Source organism: Stigmatopora argus, unplaced genomic scaffold, assembly GCF_051989625.1.
Source record: "Stigmatopora argus isolate UIUO_Sarg unplaced genomic scaffold, RoL_Sarg_1.0 HiC_scaffold_59, whole genome shotgun sequence".
NCBI classification, from domain to species: Eukaryota; Metazoa; Chordata; class Actinopteri; order Syngnathiformes; family Syngnathidae; genus Stigmatopora; species Stigmatopora argus.
In genome coordinates this window covers 182501-196376 of record NW_027520073.1, presented here as the reverse complement: position 1 = coordinate 196376, position 13876 = coordinate 182501, and the positions used below count along the sequence as shown (strand labels likewise).

At 43.3% G+C, this 13876-nt stretch overlaps 1 long non-coding RNA gene across 2 annotated transcripts in view; it reads right to left on the bottom strand.

The window, feature by feature from the left end:
* Nucleotides 1–901: 901 nt before the first annotated feature.
* The window catches only part of LOC144070385 (uncharacterized), a 73605-nt gene continuing 60630 nt past the window's right edge, over nucleotides 902–13876 (bottom strand). The window contains exons 3-4 of one of the 2 annotated variants that reach the window (XR_013299250.1): nucleotides 1374–2477; nucleotides 902–1253 (exon numbers count right to left, since the gene is read on the bottom strand). This is a non-coding gene — a long non-coding RNA (uncharacterized LOC144070385). Of the gene's footprint in view, nucleotides 2478–13876 lie in introns of both variants that reach the window. The other variant, XR_013299249.1, reaches the window with a different exon arrangement.

Genomic DNA, 13876 nt, shown 5'->3' with positions numbered 1-13876 from the left:
TTTCTAAGTCCGTGTGCCTGTTCCGGGTCAGGACCCACCCCGTGTTATCATTTATCCCTGAATAGCACACCATTGTCGGATTGGTGTAGACGGTTACGACCGCCTTAGTGAGTTCACCACTCTCACTTGTCAAAATTTTTCTAAGTCCGTGTGCCTGTTCCGGGTCAGGACCCACCCCGTGTTATCATTTATCCCTGAATAGCACACCATTGTCGGATTGGTGTAGACGGTTACGACCGCCTTAGTGAGTTCGCCATTCTCACTTGTCAAAATTTTTCTAAGTCCGTGTGCCTGTTCCGGGTCAGGACCCACCCCGTGTTATCAGTTATCCCTGAATAGCACACCATCGTCGGACTGGTGTAGACGGTTACGACCGCCTTAGTGAGTTCGCCACTCTCACTTGTCAAAATTTTTCTAAGTCCGAGTGCCTGTTCCGGGTCAGGACCCACCCCGTGTTATCAGTTATCCCTGAATAGCACACCATCGTCGGACTGGTGTAGACGGTTACGACCGCCTTAGTGAGTTCGCCACTCTCACTTGTCGAAAATTTTCTAAGTCCCTTCACACTTAGAAAAAATTCGTTAAAATCAGGAGGACCACCCTCGGACACCCCAACACCTTGCAAACGTTGTCCGAACATAGGGTGATCTACCTGGACCCCGGGAGAGCGGAGGGTCGGTTCGCAGCCTGGAGCTCACATTCAAAATTTTTCTCTCCCTATAATCTTGCCGAAGGGTTTCTGCAGACCACCGGATTTTGCATGAGTAGGTGAGTTATATCCCCTTACATTTGGTAGACCCAAATTCGCTCTCCTGGTAGACCCAAGTTATATTATGGGGTAGACCCAGTTTCGAGCATGGGGTAGACCCACGTGAATGCCCTGGTAGACCCAAATCATGCGAGCACCATAAAAATCAGCGGGGTTTTTCCTCGAGCCTATCCGAGGATAGGCTCACATGAGCGGATATGGGTTTGTAATGGCTCGCTGAAAATCACGAGCTCCAGAGATTTTTCTCTGAAAATTTTTCTAAGTGTGAGCACCACACACATCAACGGTGTTTTCCCTCGAGCCTATCCGAGGATAGGCTCACGAGGGCGGATATGGGTTTGTATTGCCTCGCTGAAAGCCTGAGCTCCAGAAATTTTTCTAAGTGTGAGCACCACACACATCAACGGTGTTTTCCAACATGCCTATCCGAGGATAGTGACACATGAGCGGATTGGGTTGGCTGATGCCCCGCTGAAAACCTGAGCTCCAGAAATTTTTCTAAGTGTGAGCACCACACACTTCAACGGTCTTTTTCACAGTGCATGTCCGAGGATAGTGACACATGAGCGGATTGGGCTGGCTGATGCCCCGCTGAATTTCTGACCTCCAGAAATTTTTCTAAGTGTGAGCACCACACACTTCGGCGGGGTTTTTCCCCGAGCCTATCCGAGGATAGGCTCACATGAGCGGATATGGGTTTGGAATGGCTCGCTGAAATCCTGAGCTCCAGAGATTTTTCTCAGAAAATTTTTCTAAGTGTGAGCACCACACACATCAACGGGGTTTTCCAACATGCCTGTCCGAGGATAGTGACACATGAGCGGATTGGGTCGGCTGATGCCCCGCTGAAAACCTGAGCTCCAGAAATTTTTCTAAGTGTGAGCACCACACACTTCAACGGTCTTTTTCACAGTGCATGTCCGAGGATAGTGACACATGAGCGGATTGGGCTGGCTGATGCCCCGCTGAATTTCTGACCTCCAGAAATTTTTCTAAGTGTGAGCACCACACATTTCGGCGGGGTTTTTCCCCGAGCCTATCCGAGGATAGGCTCACATGAGCGGATATGGGTTTGGAATTGCTCGCTGAAATCCTGAGCTCCAGAGATTTTTCTCAAATTTTTTCTAAGTGTGAGCACCACACACATCAACGGTGTTTTCCAACATGCCTGTCCGAGGATAGTGACACATGAGCGGATTGGGTCGGCTGATGCCCCGCTGAAATCCTGAGCTCCAGAATTTTTTCTAAGTGTGAGCACCACACACATCAACGGTGTTTTCCAACATGCCTATCCGAGGATAGTGACACGTGAGCGGATTGGGTCGGCTGATGCCCCGCTGAAATCCTGAGCTCCAGAATTTTTTCTAAGTGTGAGCACCACACACATCAACGGTGTTTCCCTCGAGCCTATCCGACGATAGGCTCACAAGGGCGGATATGGGTTTGTTTTGCCCCGCTGAAATTCTGAGCTCCAGAATTTTTTCTAAGTGTGAGCACCACACACATCAACGGTGTTTCCCTCGAGCCTATCCGACGATAGGCTCACAAGGGCGGATATGGGTTTGTAATGTCTCGCTGAAATCCTGAGCTCCAGAAATTTTTCTAAGTGTGAGCACCACACACATCAACGGTGTTTTCCAACATGCCTGTCCGAGGATAGTGACACATGAGCGGATTGGGTCGGCTGATGCCCCGCTGAAATCCTGAGCTCCAGAAATTTTTCTAAGTGTGAGCACCACACACTTCGGCGGGGTTTTTCCCCGAGCCTATCCGAGGATATGCTCACATGAGCGGATATGGGTTGCTGAAGCTCCCGCTGAGTTCCCGAGCTCCAGAAATTTTTCTAAGTGTGAGCACCACACACATCAACGGTCTTTTCCCCCGAGCCTATCCGAAGATAGGCTCACATGAGCGGATATGGGTTGCTGAAGCTCCCGCTGAGTTCCCGAGCTCCAGAAATTTTTCTAAGTGTGAGCACCACACACATCAACGGTCTTTTCCCCCGAGCCTATCCGAAGATAGGCTCACATGAGCGGATATGGGTTGCTGAAGCTCCCGCTGAGTTCCCGAGCTCCAGAAATTTTTCTAAGTGTGAGCACCACACACATCAACGGTCTTTTCCCCTGAGCCTATCCGAAGATAGGCTCACATGAGCGGATATGGGTTGCTGAAGCTCCCGCTGAGTTCCCGAGCTCCAGAATTTTTTCTAAGTGTGAGCACCACACACATCAACGGTCTTTTTCACGGTGCATGTCCGAGGATAGTGACACATGAGCGGATTGAGCTGGCTGATGCTCCGCTGAATTTCTGAGCTCCAGAAATTTTTCTAAGTGTGAGCACCACACACATCAACGGTCTTTTCCACCGAGCATATCCGAAGATAGGCTCACATGAGCGGATATGGGTTGCTGAAGCCCCCGCTGAGTTCCCGAGCTCCAGAAATTTTTCTAAGTCCGAGCTCCACACACATCAACGGTGTTTTTCACAGTGCTTGTCCGAGGATAGTGACACATGAGCGGATTGAGCTGGCTGATGCCCCGCTGAATTTCTGAGCTCCAGAAATTTTTCTAAGTCCGAGCTCCACACACATCAACGGTGTTTTTCACAGTGCTTGTCCGAGGATAGTGACACATGAGCGGATTGAGCTGGCTGATGCCCCGCTGAATTTCTGAGCTCCAGAAATTTTTCTAAGTCCGAGCTCCACACACATCAACGGTGTTTTTCACAGTGCTTGTCCGAGGATAGTGACACATGAGCGGATTGAGCTGGCTGATGCCCCGCTGAATTTCTGAGCTCCAGAAATTTTTCTAAGTCCGAGCTCCACACACATCAACGGTGTTTTTCACAGTGCTTGTCCGAGGATAGTGACACATGAGCGGATTGAGCTGGCTGATGCCCCGCTGAATTTCTGAGCTCCAGAAATTTTTCTAAGTCCGAGCTCCACACACATCAACGGTGTTTTTCACAGTGCTTGTCCGAGGATAGTGACACATAAGCGGATTGGGTTGGCTGATGCCCCGCTGAATTTCTGAGCTCCAGAAATTTTTCTAAGTCCGAGCTCCACACACATCAACGGTGTTTTTCACAGTGCTTGTCCGAGGGTAGTGACACATGAGCGGATTGGGTTGGCTGATGCCCCGCTGAATTTCTGAGCTCCAGAAATTTTTCTAAGTCCGAGCTCCACACACTTCAACGGTGTTTTTCACAGTGCTTGTCCGAGGATAGTGACACATGAGCGGATTGGGTTGGCTGATGCCCCGCTGAATTTCTGACCTCCAGAAATTTTTCTAAGTCCGAGCTCCACAAACATCAACGGTGTTTTTCACAGTGCATATCCGAAGATAGTGACACATGAGCGGATTGGGTTGGCTGATGCCCCGCTGAATTTCTGAGCTCCAGAAATTTTTCCAAGTCCGAGCTCCACACACTTCAACGGTGTTTTTCACAGTGCTTGTCCGAGGATAGTGACACATGAGCGGATTGGGCTGGCTGACCCCCCGCTGAATTTCTGAGCTCCATGAAATTTTTGATTTTTGAGCACCACAAAAATCGGCGGGGTTTTCCCTCGAGCCTATCCGAGAATAGTGCTCCATGGGCGGATACGGGTTGGCTGACGCCCCGCTGAAATTTCGAGCTCCAGAAATTTTTCAAAGTGTGAGCACCACACACATCAACGGTCTTTTTCACAGTGCATGTCCGAGAATAGTGACACATGAGCGGATATGGATTTTTCTAAGCCCCTTCACACTTAGAAAAAATCCGCTTAAATTTTCCGAAAATTTTTCTAAGTCCCGCAGGACTTAGAAAAAAATTCGTAAAAAATCAGGAGAACCACCCACGGACATCCCAACACTTTGCCAACGTTGTCCGAACATTAGGTGATCCACCTGGACCCCGGGAGAGGTCAGGGTCGGTTCGCAGCCTGGAGCTCACTTTCAAACATTTCCTCTCCCTATATACTTGCCGAAGGGTTTCTGCAGACCACCGGATTTTGCACGAGTAGGTGAGTTATATCCCCCTAACATTGGTAGACCCAAATTCGCTCTCCTGGTAGACCCAAGTTATATTATGGGGTAGACCCAGTTTCGAGCATGGGGTAGACCCAGTTTCGAACATAGGGTAGACCCAACCGATCATTTTGAAAAATTTAATCCGAGATTTGGACACTATCTCTGGGCATTTTAACCATGTTCAACCCCTTTGGACTGACTTCCAGCTTTTTCCACCGATGATTGCTGGAATTTTTATCCGAGATTTGGACACTTTCTCTGGGCATTTTAACCATTTTCAACCCCTTTGGACAGACTTCCAGGTTTTTCTACCGATGATTGCTGGAATTTTTATCCGAGATTTGGACACTTTCTCTGGGCATTTTAACCATTTTCAACCCCTTTGGACAGACTTCCAGGTTTTTCCACCGATGATTGCTGGAATTTTTATCCGAGATTTGGACACTTTCTCTGGGCATTTTAACCATTTTCAACCCCTTTGGACAGACTTCCAGGTTTTTCCACCGATGATTGCTGGAATTTTTATCCGAGATTTGGACACTTTCTCTGGGCATTTTAACCATTTTCAACCCCTTTGGACAGACTTCCAGGTTTTTCCACCGATGATTGCTGGAATTTTTATCCGAGATTTGGACACTTTCTCTGGGCATTTTAACCATTTTCAACCCCTTTGGACAGACTTCCAGGTTTTTCTACCGATGATTGCTGGAATTTTTATCCGAGATTTGGACACTTTCTCTGGGCATTTTAACCATTTTCAACCCCTTTGGACAGACTTCCAGGTTTTTCCACCGATGATTGCTGGAATTTTTATCCGAGATTTGGACACTTTCTCTGGGCATTTTAACCATTTTCAACCCCTTTGGACAGACTTCCAGGTTTTTCCACCGATGATTGCTGGAATTTTTATCCGAGATTTGGACACTTTCTCTGGGCATTTTAACCATTTTCAACCCCTTTGGACAGACTTCCAGGTTTTTCCACCGATGATTGCTGGAATTTTTATCCGAGATTTGGACACTTTCTCTGGGCATTTTAACCATTTTCAACCCCTTTGGACAGACTTCCAGGTTTTTCCACCGATGATTGCTGGAATTTTTATCCGAGATTTGGACACTTTCTCTGGGCATTTTAACCATTTTCAACCCCTTTGGACAGACTTCCAGGTTTTTCCACCGATGATTCCTGGAAATTTCCCCCATGATTTGGACCTGTTTTGGGGGCATTTTAAACATTTTCGACCATTTTTGACATTTTTCCAACTTTTTAAAAAATGACTCGTGGTACTTTTAAACTTCATTTCTAACAGTTTTATGCACATTTTAACAATTTTCGACCATTTTTGACATTTTTCCAACTTTTTAAAAAATGACTCCTGGTAGTTTTAAACTTCATTTCTAACACTTTTATGCACAATTTAACCATTTTCGACCATTTTTGACATTTTTCCAACTTTTTATCAAATGACTCCTGGTAGTTTTAAAAATCATTTTGAACCGTTTTGTGCACATTTTAAGCATTTTCGACCATTTTTGACATTTTTTCAACTTTTTAACAAATGACTCCTGGTAAATTTAAACATCATTTTGAACAGTTTTGTGCACATTTTAACCATTTTCGACCATTTTTAACATTTTTCCAACTTTTTCACAGATGACACCCCATGCAATTACCCAGCATTTGGAACACCATTCTGGGCACGAAGACCGTTTTTAGCCACGTTCAACTTTTTTCCCAACTGTACCCCCCGATGACTCTAAATATCTTTCCCCGGCTTTTGGAACACTTATCTGGGCATTGTGACAGTTTTTACACACTTTTGTAAAACTTTGGTATTACGACTAGAAACTTGCCCGATGGAGAGTGGCTTTTCTCGGAGAGGGAAACTCCTAGTACCCGCTTGATTACTTTGAAACAATAGTCCCGGTTGGCCGGACTCATTTCTGCCGTCTCGCGGACAAACGGAGGTCTTACGTCAAAATACCGTTCCAGCACAAGAGAGTCATTTCACGGGTAGTTGAGCTCAAATTAAAGGGTAAAGTGTAACTTATCAGTTATATCCTCGTTTGTTATACAAGTGACCGTTTTTTGGGAAGCTTTTCCGGGGTGAAATTGACCCCCGAACCGACCTGCACTGCTCTAATACAAGTGCCCGTAATTGGGACACTATTTCTGGCTAAACATCACCCCAGGACGGCCCTGGAAAGACTAATTTTACACAAAATTGTGAATTATACATCTACCCACAAATGAGACACAATTCCTGGGTAAATAGACCAACCAGAACCACTCAGGACCAGTTCCAATACAAGCACTCGTTGTCATAAAAGTGCCCATTATAGGCACATTGATTGTGGCATAACTTTACTTCACAACCACCCTGGAAGATTATTTTATACAGAATGGTCAATATACATCTACCCTCATATGAGACAAAAATTCAGGTTAAATGGACCAACCAGAACCACCCAAGACCAGTTCCAATGCAACCACTATTTTTAACGCAATTTACCCCAATTTGGACACTATTTATGGCTTAACATCCCCCCAGAACATCCCTGGAAGACTAATTTTATACCAAATTGTCAATTATACATCTACCCACAAATGAGACACAATTCCTGGGTAAATAGACCAACCAGAACCACTCAGGACCAGTTCCAATACAAGCACTCGTTGTCATAAAAGTGCCCATTATAGGCACATTGATTGTGGCATAACTTTACTTCACAACCACCCTGGAAGATTATTTTATACAGAATGGTCAATATACATCTCCCCTCATATGAGACAAAAATTCAGGTTAAATGGACCAACCAGAACCACCCAAGACCAGTTCCAATGCAACCACTATTTTTAACGAAATTTACCCCAATTTGGGCACTTATTCTTGCCTAACATCCACCCAGAACATCCCTGGAAGATTATTTTATAGAAAATGGTCAATATACATCTCCCCTCATATGAGACAAAAATTCAGGGTAAATGGACCAACCAGAACCGCTCAGGACCAGTTCCAACACAAGCACTCGTTGTCATAAAAGTGCCCAAATTAGGCACATTGTTTGTGGCATAACTTTACTTCACAACCACCCTGGAAGATTATTTTATACAGAATGGTCAATATACATCTACCCTCATATGAGACAAAAATTCAGGGAAAATGGAAAAACCAGAACCACCCAAGACCAGTTCCAATGCAACCACTATTTTTAACGCAATTTACCCCAATTTGGACACTATTTATGGCTTAACATCCCCCCAGAACCTCCCTGGAAGATTATTTTATACAGAATGGTCAATATACAACTACCCTCATATGAGACAAAAATTCAGGCTAAATGGACCAACCAGAACCGCTCAGGACCAGTTCCAACACAAGCACTCGTTGTCATAAAAGTGCCCAAATTAGGCACACTGTTTGTGGCATAACTTTACTTCACAACTACCCTGGAAGATTATTTTATACAGAATGGTCAATATACATCTACCCTCATATGAGACAAAAATTCAGGTTAAATGGACCTACCTGAACCACCCAAGACCAGTTCCAATGCAACCACTATTTTTAACGCAATTTACCCCAATTTGGGCACTTATTCTTGCCTAACATCCACCCAGAACCTCCCTGGAAGATTATTTTATAGAAAATGGTCAATATACGTCTCCCCTCATATGAGACAAAAATTCAGGTTAAATGGACCAACCAGAACCACTCAGGACCAGTTCCAACACAAGCACTCGTTGTCATAAAAGTGCCCATATTAGGCACATTGATTGTGGCATAACTTTACTTCACAATTACCCTGGAAGATTATTTTATACAGAATGGTCAATATACATCTACCCTCATATGAGACAAAAATTCAGGGAAAATGGACCAACCAGAACCACCCAAGACCAGTTCCAATGCAACCACTATTTTTAACGCAATTTACCCCAATTTGGACACTATTTATGGCTTAACATCCCCCCAGAACCTCCCTGGAAGATTATTTTATAGAAAATGGTCAATATATATCTCCCCTCATATGAGACACAATTTCAGGGTAAATGGACCAACCAGAACCGCTCAGGACCAGTTCCAACACAAGCACTCGTTGTCATAAAAGTGCCCAAATTAGGCACACTGTTTGTGGCATAACTTTACTTCACAACTACCCTGGAAGATTATTTTATACAGAATTGTCAATATACATCTCCCCTCATATGAGACAAAAATTCAGGGAAAATGGACCAACCAGAACCACCCAAGACCAGTTCCAATGCAACCACTATTTTTAACGCAATTTACCCCAATTTGGACACTATTTATGGCTTAACATCCCCCCAGAACATCCCTGGAAGACTAATTTTACACAAAATGGTGAATTATACATCTACCCACAAATAAGACACCATTCCTGGGTAAATAGACCAGCCAGAACCACTCAGGACCAGTTCCAACACAAGCACTCGTTGTCATAAAAGTGCCCATATTAGGCACATTGATTGTGGCATAACTTTACTTCACAATTACCCTGGAAGATTATTTTATACAGAATGGTCAATATACATCTACCCTCATATGAGACAAAAATTCAGGGAAAATGGACCAACCAGAACCACCCAAGACCAGTTCCAATGCAACCACTATTTTTAACGCAATTTACCCCAATTTGGACACTATTTATGGCTTAACATCCCCCCAGAACCTCCCTGGAAGATTATTTTATAGAAAATGGTCAATATATATCTCCCCTCATATGAGACACAATTTCAGGGTAAATGGACCAACCAGAACCGCTCAGGACCAGTTCCAACACAAGCACTCGTTGTCATAAAAGTGCCCAAATTAGGCACACTGTTTGTGGCATAACTTTACTTCACAACTACCCTGGAAGATTATTTTATACAGAATTGTCAATATACATCTCCCCTCATATGAGACAAAAATTCAGGGAAAATGGACCAACCAGAACCACCCAAGACCAGTTCCAATGCAACCACTATTTTTAACGCAATTTACCCCAATTTGGACACTATTTATGGCTTAACATCCCCCCAGAACATCCCTGGAAGACTAATTTTACACAAAATGGTGAATTATACATCTACCCACAAATAAGACACCATTCCTGGGTAAATAGACCAGCCAGAACCACTCAGGACCAGTTCCAATACAAGCACTCGTTGTCATAAAAGTGCCCATATTAGGTACATTGATTGTGGCATAACTTTACTTCACAATTACCCTGGAAGATTATTTTATACAGAATGGTCAATATACATCTACCCTCATATGAGACAAAAATTCAGGTTAAATGGACCAACCAGAACCACCCAAGACCAGTTCCAATGCAACCACTATTTTTAACGCAATTTACCCCAATTTGGACACTATTTATGGCTTAACATCCCCCCAGAACCTCCCTGGAAGATTATTTTATAGAAAATGGTCAATATATATCTCCCCTCATATGAGACACAATTTCAGGGTAAATGGACCAACCAGAACCGCTCAGGACCAGTTCCAACACAAGCACTCGTTGTCATAAAAGTGCCCAAATTAGGCACACTGTTTGTGGCATAACTTTACTTCACAACTACCCTGGAAGATTATTTTATACAGAATTGTCAATATACATCTCCCCTCATATGAGACAAAAATTCAGGGAAAATGGACCAACCAGAACCACCCAAGACCAGTTCCAATGCAACCACTATTTTTAACGCAATTTACCCCAATTTGGACACTATTTATGGCTTAACATCCCCCCAGAACATCCCTGGAAGACTAATTTTACACAAAATGGTGAATTATACATCTACCCACAAATAAGACACCATTCCTGGGTAAATAGACCAGCCAGAACCACTCAGGACCAGTTCCAATACAAGCACTCGTTGTCATAAAAGTGCCCATATTAGGTACATTGATTGTGGCATAACTTTACTTCACAATTACCCTGGAAGATTATTTTATACAGAATGGTCAATATACATCTACCCTCATATGAGACAAAAATTCAGGTTAAATGGACCAACCAGAACCACCCAAGACCAGTTCCAATGCAACCACTATTTTTAACGCAATTTACCCCAATTTGGGCACTTATTCTTGCCTAACATCCACCCAGAACATCCCTGGAAGATTATTTTATAGAAAATGGTCAATATACATCTCCCCTCATATGAGACAAAAATTCAGGGTAAATGGACAAACCAGAACCACCCAGGACCAGTTCCAATACAAGCACCCGTTGTCATAAAAGTGCCCATATAAGGCACACTGTTTGTGGCATAACTTTACTTCACAACTACCCTGGGAGATTATTTTATACAGAATGGTCAATCTACATCTCCCCTCATATGAGACAAAAATTCAGGGAAAATGGACCAACCAGAACCACCCAAGACCAGTTCCAAGACAACCACTATTTTTAACGCAATTTACCCCAATTTGGGCACTTATTCTTGCCTAACATCCACCCAGAACCTCCCTGGAAGATTATTTTATAGAAAATGGTCAATAAACATCTCCCCTCATATGAGACACAATTTCAGGCTAAATGGACCAACCAGAACCACTCAGGACCAGTTCCAACACAAGCACTCGTTGTCATAAAAGTGCCCAAATTAGGCACACTGTTTAAGGCATAACTTTACTTCACAACTACCCTGGAAGATTATTTTATACAGAATGGTCAATATACATCTACCCTCATATGAGACAAAAATTCAGGTTAAATGGACCAACCAGAACCACCCAAGACCAGTTCCAATGCAACCACTATTCTTAACGAAAATTACCCCAATTTGGACACTATTTCTTGCCTAACATCCCCCCAGAACATCCCTGGAAGACTAATTTTATAAAAAATTGTCAATTATACATGCACCCACATTTTAGGCACTTTTTCCGGGGAAAATACCCCCCCAGAACCGAACTGGGCTACTTTTTATACAAACCAGTACGCACTGGGACGCTATGGAATCCGCAGAACTCTGCCACACTGTGGACAAACTGTGGTACTGCGACCGTTCAAGCTCCCGTAAGCCTATGCACTTTTAGCGTTTAAAATTACCTTTCTGGCTGAAAAGAAAAGCTTTTTACACACCCACTCTACTCTAATAAAGGTCCCCTTATTTTAGAAACTATTCCCGAGTGAAAATAAGCCCCCAGAAATAAGTCGACATGCTTTTTATACATGCACGTTGGTCTATTACAGTCAACCAGCATTTGGGACACTCTTCCTGGGTAAACTTTTGCACCAGAACCTCCCTAGAGCATTTATTTTGATACCAAATCGTCAATAATACATGCACCCAGAATTTATGCACTTTTTCCGGGGAAAATAACCCACCAGAACCGAAATATCCTCCTTTTTTATACAGACTTTGACGCACTGGGCCTGTATGTAACCCGAAAAACTCTGCCACACTGTGGACAAACTTTATTACTGCGACCGTTCAAAATCCCGTAAGCTTATGCACTTTTCCCGGTTAAAAACACCTTTTGGGCTGAAAAGAAACGCTTTTTACACACCCACTCTACTCTAATAAAGTTCCCCTTATTTTATAAACTATTCCTGAGTGAAAATAAGCCCCCAGAACGAAGTCGACATGCTTTTTATACATGCACGTTGGTCTATTACAGTCAACCCGCATTTGGGACACTCTTCCTGGGTAAACTGGAGCGTTTATTTTGACACCAAATGGTGTATAATACATGCACCCAGAATTTATGCACTTTTTCAGGGTAAAATAACCCCCCAGAACCGAAATATCCTGCTTTTTATACAGAATTTGACGCACTGGGCCGCCGCTATGGAACCCGCAGAACTCTGCCACATTGTGGACAATTTTTTTTACTGCAATTAGGGTCAAATTGCCGGGTCAAAAGTGTCATTTCTTCGGGTAAATCACCCTCCTGGGCCCGGTTTTAATGTTTAAAAAGGTCCAGTATTTGTATTAAAGATATAATATTTGTATTTGATCGATGAGTGCTGATTTAAAACCAAATTTAATGCATTTTTGGCACTTTTGAGAATGGTCGTATGTCGTCGTATTTGGTCGCGCCGACGTTTATGGCTGTCTTTTACCCAGGAAAATAACTCCCAGTGCCCGGTAGTCATGTCTGATAAGCTCCAGTAAGCTCCAGTATTTGTATTTCATCAATAAATGCTGATTATACCCCATTTTAGTGCATATTTGGGACTTTTGCGAATGGTCGTCGTCGTCGCGCCGACCTTTATAGCTGTCTCCCCCCCTGGGAAAATCACCCTCAGTGCCCGATATTAATATGTGGAAAAGCTCCAGTATTTGTATTTCATGGTTTAAAAACCATCACTACGCTTTTGGAAACACTTTTCTGCACATTTTAACCATTTCCCGGTACCTTAAGAGAGTCATAGTTACTCCCGCCGTTTACCCGACCTGGTTGATGGACCTTGCTCCTTTTCGCCGTCTGGCGGACAAACTTCAGTACTGCATTCGGGTCAGGTGCGGTCGACATTTCTTGCCGGCTTTTCAAGCACTTTGCCTGGGTTGATTTAAAACATTTTGCCCTGTTTATTTTTAACAAGTTTACCCACGTTTTACAAATCTTCTGCGGGCTTTAGATGCACTATTCCTGGGTTGATTTAAAAAAAAAATTGCCCTTATTATTTTTAACAAGTTTACCCACGTTTTACAAATCTTCTGCGGGCTTTAGATGCACTATTCCTGGGTTGATTTTAAACATGTTGCCCTGTTTATTTTTAACAAGTTTACCCACGTTTTACAAATCTTCTGCGGGCTTTGGATGCACTATTCCTGGGTTGATTTAAAACATTTTGCCCTTTTTATTTTTAACAAGTTTACCCACGTTTTACAAATCTTTTGCGGGTTTTAGATGCACTATTCCTGGGTTGATTTAAAACATTTTGCCCTTTTTATTTTTAACAAGTTTACCCACGTTTTACAAATCTTTTGCGGGTTTTAGATGCACTATTCCTGGGTTGATTTAAAACATTTTGCCCTTTTTATTTTTAACAAGTTTACCCACGTTTTACAAATCTTTTGCGGGTTTTAGATGCACTATTCCTGGGTTGATTTAAAACATTTTGCCCTTTTT